This window comes from Chrysochloris asiatica, unplaced genomic scaffold, assembly GCF_000296735.1.
Source record: "Chrysochloris asiatica unplaced genomic scaffold, ChrAsi1.0 scaffold00024, whole genome shotgun sequence".
NCBI classification, from domain to species: Eukaryota; Metazoa; Chordata; class Mammalia; order Afrosoricida; family Chrysochloridae; genus Chrysochloris; species Chrysochloris asiatica.
The window spans coordinates 25,139,836-25,148,996 of record NW_006408542.1 but is presented as its reverse complement, the minus strand read 5'-3'; positions in this window follow the sequence as shown (position 1 = coordinate 25,148,996).

Below are 9,161 nucleotides of genomic sequence, written 5' to 3'. Positions count from 1 at the left end.
GGGTTCAAACCTTTCAGTTAGCAGTTGGCTGCTTTAAACATATATACATACATATGTTTCATAGGTTTTACTTCTCTAGAAAACCTGGCCTAACACAGGCAACCTGCCCTGATATCCTCTAATAGACACTAGCAGAGAAAGAGGAGAAAGGCATACTCCAAACTTGACAGCTTCTAGCTCTTCTGAGGTTGGTACCTGAGGGAAGAAATGATATTCTATAACAACAGTGATAATTGTTGAAAACAGCAATGAGGGCAGAGTGCTGGCATTTTCTGGCTGAGAAAGACTATCTATGGAAGGGGCTAGGACAATAGGATGCTTTGTGAGCCCATGGAGAACAATCTATGACTATTCTAGAAATGTTCATGGATGCACAGACTCTGAAGTGGGCTATAGTATCACATTAAGAGCCTGGCACAAATGTTAAAATCCTAAGGAAATCATCCTAAATGTGAAAAAAAATTACTTGAAACCCAAAAGTGTTTATAATAATATTATTTATAATTAGAAACAATATGAAAGTAGTCTGAATGACTAAATACTGAACAAGAGTAAAAAAGGTTATGAATTTTCCACATGATGGAATGTTACAGACTTATTCAAATCATGTAATAAAACAAAAACATAACTTGGATTTAAAATTTTAAAAAAACAAGCCAACAACAACAACAAAAAACCTCATGGGAGACAAAAGTAGATAAAGAAACTGATAATTAAGTTTCTGAAAAAAAAGTATGTACCTAAGTGAGAAAATGATATTTTAGAATAAAGAAACAAAATGTAAATACAACTTGTACACATGTGATGGGACTGAGTGATAAGTTGCTTTATTCTGCATTTCTCTATCTCTAAAAATTTTATAACAACAACAAAAATAGGCTGTTTTCCAGTTTAAGCTAACATTCTTCACTTTCACATATTGTATCAATCATGGACTTGGTATCAACTTGGTAAACAAAAATACACTAGGTATTTCAACAGCAAGAAATTATACAGGGAATTGGTAATACATGCGGAGTCAACGGCCTCTTCTAGGGTAAATGTCATTGCTGAATTGATACTGACAGGGACAGGACATGAGCAGAAAGGAGAAAATAAAAATCTACTCTTGAACTTTACTGACTACTAACCTCCCTCACTTACCCCCATTGACAGAACCTACAAAGCTACTAAAACGTAAGAAATAATTTGTGCAGTCCCAGCAAAGCATCACAAACCCAGGTATGCAAACAAAAACAACAAACAAACCTACTGCCATTGAGCAGATTTGACTCATACAAACCCTGTAGTATAGAATAGAACAAACTCCAGAGGACTTACAGAATGATAAACCTTTATGGAAGCGGACTGCCACACCCTCCCTCAGAGTGGCTGGTGGGTTCAAACCTTTCAGTTAGCAGTTGGCTGCTTTAAACACCAGGGCTCCTTAAACTAGGTATGGTGGCTGTGTGCCGTGGAGTCGGTTCCGACTCATAGCGACCCTGTATAGGGTTTCCGACGCTGTAAATCTTTACGGGAGCAGAACACCTCATCTTTCTCTTGCAGAACAGCAGGTAGTTTCGAACTGCTAACATTGCGGTTCGCAGCCCGCTTCGTAACCATTACATTACCAGAGCTCCTTTAAACTAGGTATGCAAGGGTAGCTATAGTACTAAAAGACAATAATTTAAGAGCAATAATAGTCATATTCTGAATAATAAATATGATAAATAAAATACATTGCTCCAGAATGAAAATCTCAGAGTAACAGCATTGATATTTTTATTAGTGATAAATGTTAATTTGATTACCAAAGTCAAAATGTTTCTTAATGGAATAAACTGAGTACAAATAAGTCATGTTCAACTTTTAGCATGTACTATTTGATCTTATTAAAGTGATTCAGTCATCACTGTTCTACTTCAGTACATATTTTATATTTAAAAAAACTAATTTAAGAGCACTTGATAAATGAACTGTGTTGGAAATTCTATTTTTATTCAATTCTAACCCCCTGATCTTAATTAACGTCTCCACTTCTGTTCCCATAGTAACTAGCAATGTAATCAATAAGATGCAAAGGCAGTAACATACATGCAGAAGCATTATATAACTACAGTAACAACATTTATTTAAAATCATAGGACAAATTAGTATTTTCAATTAGATTAGAAGTAGCATGCCTTCAAAATTCAAAATGGAAATTGCAGCCAAATGGTAAACAAAGATGAATAATTTCTCTGAGCCCCTCAGTTTTCTCTATCCCAATAAAAAGCAAGTACAGTACCTAGAAAATGGAAGATCATATTTTTGTGTGGCAATTCATTGGGTCTTTGACTTTTAAAAAATCATACCTTGGACTATTCATTCCCACATCCCACCCACAGTCCCCCACAAATAAAAAAAAATATCAAATCATTAATGTATATAAATTAAAAAAATTTTTTAAAGTAAAAGTCAAGCTTGTTGTTGTCATGTGCTGTTCCAACCCATAAGTGGCCCTGTATAGGGTTTCTAAGGAGCAGCTGGTGAGCTTGCACCGCTGACCTTGCAGTTCAAACGGCTTTGCATTCTGGTGCATTAACCCACAGTGCCACACCAGGACTCCATCAAGCTACTTAGCATAAAATGCTTGTTTCAGTCTCACTACTTTTTGTCTCTAGATTCACAAACTAGTTCCTGTACAAGTTACACATTGGAGACATGGTCCAAGGCAAATCTCTAAGAGTTCCCCTTATCTGATTGAATAAATGCTAAGTCTAAACTAGGGATCAATTTAATGCAGTTTTTAACAGCATCATGATTGCTTTCCATTTAGAGCATCTCTGGTAACATTCCTTTCAGCCATTATAGATGTAGGTGACCTATGTCTCAGTTTCGAGGTCTGTTGCAAAGAATATTTTATCAACAATAGTTAATAAATTCAATAAAAGGAAACATTGTTTATGAATGTTTTATTTAAAAAAGAATAAAATGGTGTTATGAATTAGACTTTGTGCCCCCAAAACACGTGTCAAGTGAACAGAGAGAGAGATGGAGTAAGACACATGCCAAAAACCCATGTAAATATATAAGGAACACGAAGCACACAGATCTTGGAAGCAGACAAAAACTGACTGATAGATAAAGCCTTCCCCTATAGCAGGCAAACTGAATTCAATCTTCTAGCCCTCTAAGGTGTGAGAAAATAAATTTCTGTTTGTTAAAGCCATTGACTTGTGGTATTTATTTTATTGCAGCACAAGGTAGCTAAAAGAATGAATTCAAAGTAATTTTTACAATACTTTAACTGTATATCACATGTTTTGATGTGATTTTATGAATGCAGAAGAATTACTTAAAATGTATTGTTTCAAGAATTTTGATTACAACTTTGTTCCTTGAGTATTTGGCAGAAAAAAAAAGTGACATGTCTATGAAAATCCCTGCTTACTACTTCCTTTTCATTTAATTTAAGCAGGAATGTCTGCCACACTATGTTAAAAACAGTATCTTATCTGAAATTGATGTTGTTGTTAGGTGTCCTTGAGTCCCTACTGACTCATAGCAACCTTATGCACAACAGAACGAAACATTGCCCTATTCTGGCCCAGGTATTACTGCTGCCACTGTGACAATCCATCTTGTTGGGGGGTCTTCCTCTTATTCACTGATCCACCACTTTAGAAAGCATGATGTCCTTCTCCAGTGACAGGTTCCTCCTAATAATATGTTCAAAGTATGGAAAAAGAAGTTTGGCCACCCTGGTTTCAAAGTAGCATGCTGGCTTCCAACACAGATTGGTTTATTTCTTTTGTGGTCCATGGTATTTTAATATTCTCCTCCAATACCTTAACTCAAATGTGTCATATGGTCTCTTTATTCCTTGTCCAACTTTCACATGCATATAGAATTATTGAAAATACCATGGCTTGGGTCAGGGACACCTAAGTCCTCAAATTGACAGCTTTGCTCTTGAACACTTTAAAAGGGGTCTTGTGCAGCAGGTTTGCCTATTTCAATAGGTCATTTGATTTCTTGACTACTGCTTCCATGAGTGTTGATGGATGATCCAAGGAAAATGAAGTCCTTGACAACATCAATCTTATCTATGCTACCTTGATGTAGAATTGGTCTACTCATGAGGAGTTTTGTTTTCTTTACATTGAGGTGCAACGCATACCTAAGGCTGTGGTCTTTGATCTTTACTAGTAAATATTTTAAGTCCTCTTCACTTTCAGCAAGCAAGACTGTATCATCTGCATGTCACAGGTTGTTAATGAGTCTTCCTCCAATCCTGATGCCACACTGTTATTCATATGATCCAACTACTCAAATTATTTGCTTAGCATACAGATTGAACAATATGGCAAAGGCATACAATCCTGGCACATACCTTTCCTAATTTTAAACCATTTGGTGTTTCCTTGTCTGTTTGAACAACTGCCTCATGGTCTATGTACAGGTTCTTAATGAGTACAATTAAGTGATCCAGAATACTCAGTTTCTAAAATATTGTTCATAGCTTGTCTTGAGCCACACAATCTAAAGCCTTTGCTTTCAGCCCAAATCCATCTGACATAAGCAATGAACTCGCTCATTCCATGTCTTCTTCTGAATCTGGCTTGAACTTCTGGTATTTCTCTGTCAATGTACTGTTGCAGCTGTTTTCAAATTATCTTTAGCAAAACTTTACTTGCATTAGGTATTAATGATATTGCCCAATAATTCTGCTGTCTGTTTGGTCACCTCTCTATGGAATATGCACAATATGGATCTCTTCCAGTCAGTTGACCATGTAGCTGTCTTCCATAATGAGTGAGTTCTTCCAGTGCTACATCAGTTTGTTGAAGGATTTAAATTTGTATTCTATCAATTCCTGGATCCTTGTTCTTTGCCAGTTCCTTCAGTTGACCATTTCTTTTTGGTACAGTGACTCTTTGTATTCCTTCCATCTTTGTTTGATGTTTTCTGCATCATTCAATGTTTTGCTCATAGAAACCTTCAATATTGTAAATTGGGGATTGAATTCTTTTACATTTTCCTCAGCTTGGGAGATGCTGAACACATTCTTTCCTTTTCATTTTCAAACTCCAATTCTTTGCACATTTTGTGATAACAGTTGACTTAGTCTTCTGGAGCTGCCTTGTGAAATTTTCTGTTCAGCTCTTTTACCTCCTCATTTTTCCATTTGCTTTAGCATCTGTACACTGAAGAGGAAGTCTCAGAGTCTATTCTGACATCCATGCTTGTGTTCTTAATGACTTTTTACTTTTTCCTGTCATCCCACAAGTCTTCTTGTCTTCTGTTATTAGTGTCTAACTCATCAGATCTATTCTTGAGATAATTTTTAATTCAGGAGGAATATTGTTCAAGGTCATATTTTGACTCTCATGGATTTGTTTTAATTTTCTTTAACTTCATCATGAACTTACATCTGAGCAATTCATGGTTACCATACTGCCCTTGGCCTTGTTTTGACTGCTGATAAGGAGCTTTTCCACCATCTCCTTCCACAGATATAATTAGACTTTACAAATGCACTGATCAAAATATAAAATTCTTTGGTGTCAAATTATACCATTGGTTTCTCTTTTATATATTCATATGAAGTTATTTACTTGTTTTACTATATAGCTGTTATTGTTAAGTTCTGTGAGTTGGTTCCAACTCATAATAATCATGTATAGGGTATCTGAGTAGCCGTTGGTGAGTTTGAACTGCTGACCTAGCAGTTCAAACCAACTCTGTGGCCTGGAGGTAGAGCTTGATGGCAGAATAGGCAGAAAGGTTGTGCAGACCTCTGTCAGTGAAAACACGGAAAACGGACAAAACAGATTCAGAGGATGGTCCTAGAACTCTGAACTTCAGATAAAGGGATACATAAGTGGATTGAGTGCTTATTGGAAGTAAAATTTGGAACAGAGGCAAGAAAGGAAATGACTTCTGATTTGGAGCAGCCAATGTGATCTACTGAAACTATTCTGAATGGGAGTGAGTGGACCGAGAGATGAGAGAAGACTCAGAGTGCAGAAACTAGACAGTGAATTGCAGACACAAAGGTGAAGAGTTTTTGCCTTTATACTTCTTTTTTTTGCTTTGTCTACACATCTTCACTCTGGTGACCAGAGGGAAACCTGTGTGAGTAGACACCCTTAGGTAAGGTTTTATGCCAGGCGCAGAAACAAATGAGAACAAAAATACAACACCAAAATCTTGGGACAATGCAAAAGCAGTGACGAGAGAAAAATTTATAGCAATAAATTCATACATATAAAAAGAACCCAAATTAACACAGTAACACAACATCTCCAAAAATTAGAAAAAGATCAGCAAAGTAAACCTACAGTTGCCAGAAGAAAAGAAATGCTAAAGATTAGAACAGAAACAAATGAGGTAGAAAACAGAAAAATTATAGAAAGAATCAACAAGACAGGAAGCTGGTTCTTTGAAAGGATTCATAAAACTGATAAACCATTGGCAAATCTAACAAAAGAAAAGAGGGAGAAGACACAAATAGCACACATAAGAAACCACGTGGGTGATGTCACAATGGAACCAATGGAAATAAAAAGGATAATAACTGAATACTATGAGGCTTTCTACTCCCGTAAAGATTTACACCCTCGGAAACCCTGTACAGGGTCGCTATGGGTCGGACCCGACTCGACGGCACTTAACAACAACAACATAAAGAATTATGGTCAAACAAATTTAAAAAATCTAGACGAAATGGATATATATTTAAGAAAAAAACACAGCCTTCCTAAACTTTCGCAGAGTAAGGTACAAAATTTGAACAGACTTACAAAAAGAAGAAATTGATCAGGTCATCAAAAACTCCCAACCAAAGAAATTCAAGGCCCAGATGTCTTTACTGGTGAATTTTACCAAAAATTCAGAGAAATGCGGATACCAAGTCTACTCAGATTATTCAGGAATATAGAAAAGGATTGAACTTCCTTCTCATACCAAACCAGGAAAGGATATCACTAAAAAAGAAAATTATAGACCAATATCCCTCATGAAAAAATAGATGTGAAAATTCTCAACAAAATCCTAGCCAATACAATTCAATAACACATAAAAAAATAATGCATCATGACCAAGTGAGATTCATATCAACTATGCAAGTATGGTTCAATATTAGAAAAACAATCAATGTAATTCACCATATAAATAAAAAAAGAAAAAGAACCACATAATGATGCAGAAAAGGATTTGACAAAATCCAATACCCATTTCTGATTAAAAACAACAACAACAACACTCCACAAAGTAGGAATTTAAGGGAAATTATTCAACATAATTGAGAACAGATATTCAAAACCAACAGCAAACATCACTCTCAATGGAGAGAAACTGAAAGCATTTCCTTTGTTAATAGGAACCAGACAAGGATGCCCTTTATCACCACTCCTATTCAATATTGTGCTAGAAGACTTAGCCAGAGCTATAAGGCAACAAAGGGAAATGAAAGGTACCCAAATTGGAAAAGAAGAAGTAAAACCCTCTCTATTTGCAGATAATATAGTAAAACCTATATGTAGAAAATCCCAGACACAGCAAAAAAGTTATTGGAACTCATTGGAAGATTAATAGAAGTGGCAGGGTACAAGGTCAGCATACAAAAATCAGTTGGATTCCTCGAAACTAATAAAAGCAGCTATGAAAAGGAAATTAGGAAACAACACCATTTACAATAGCCATCCAAAAGATGAGTTATTTGGGAATAAATCTAATGAGAGCAACAAACGACCTATGCAAGAAAACTACAAAAAAAGAGAGAGAGAGAGATTTACAAAACTGGAAGAATACAGCATGCTCATGGTCAGGAAGACTTAACATTGTGAAAATAGTCATACTATCCAAAGCAATCTACAGATACGATACAATTCAAATCCAGATTCTAGCAACATTCCTTAAACAGGTGAAAAAACAATTACGAAATTTATGTGGATAAGCAAAGTACTGCTGAAGAAGAACAAGGTTGGAATCCTCACTCCCTGATTTCAAAATATGCTACATGGATACAGTGGTCAAAACAGCCTGGTATTGGTACAATGAAATATACATAGATTGATGAAACAGAATTGAAAACCCAGAAGTAAATAAATGATCTTTGAAAAATGGACAAAATATATTAAATGGGGAAGAGACAGTCTGTTAAACAAATGGTGCTGACAAAACTGGAATTCAATTTGCAAAGGAATGAAGCAAGACCCATATCTCACACCATGTACAAAAAACAACTAGCATTAATTAAATACCCAAATGAAAATCCCAGAGCTATTAATGATCATCAATGAAAAATAGGAACAAACTTAAGGGAACTACTACATGGAATATATAGACTATCAAAAAAAAACAAACCAAACCAAAAACCCACAAGCAATAGAGACAATATAGATGACTGGGATGCACTAAAAATTAGAAACCCGTGTGCATCAAAAGATTGCACCAAAAGAGTAAAAATGAAGTCCACAGACTGGGATTTTTTTTCTCCCAACAACATATCCAACAAGGCACTAATTGCTAAAATTTATAGGAAACTACAACACCTCTACATGAAAAAGTCAAATAGCCCAATTACTAAATGGTAAACGACATGAACAGAGACTTCACCAAGTCTCAGCCAACAAACATGCAAAAAGATGTTCAGGATCAATAGCTGTAAGAGAGATGCAAATCAAAAACAAATGTGAAATATCTCTTACCAGCAGTACAAGTGAAGTTCAAAAAAACAGTGGCTAACAAATGCTGGCAGGGGTGTAGAGAGACTTGGACCCTCCCAGATTGCTGGTGGGACTGTAAAATGGTTCAACCACTCTGGAAAACAGTATGGTGCTTCCTCAGAAAGTAGGAAAAATAAATACATTATGAACCAGCAATTCCTATACTTGGGATATATCCACAAGAAATATGAGCCAGACACAGATATATGTACACCAGTATTCATCCAGCACTTTACAATAGCAAAAAGTTGAAGACAGCCTAAGTGCCCATCAATGGAAAAATGGATAAACCAACTTTGGTAAATACACACAATAGAATACTACCTAGAAGAAAAATGATGAAGCTGCAAAATACCTCATAACATGGGTTAACCTTGAGGATATTATGTTGAGTGAAATTAGTTAGGAACAAAAAAGACAAATATTATATAATACTATTATTGTTAAACCTGAAGAAAAGCTATCTAT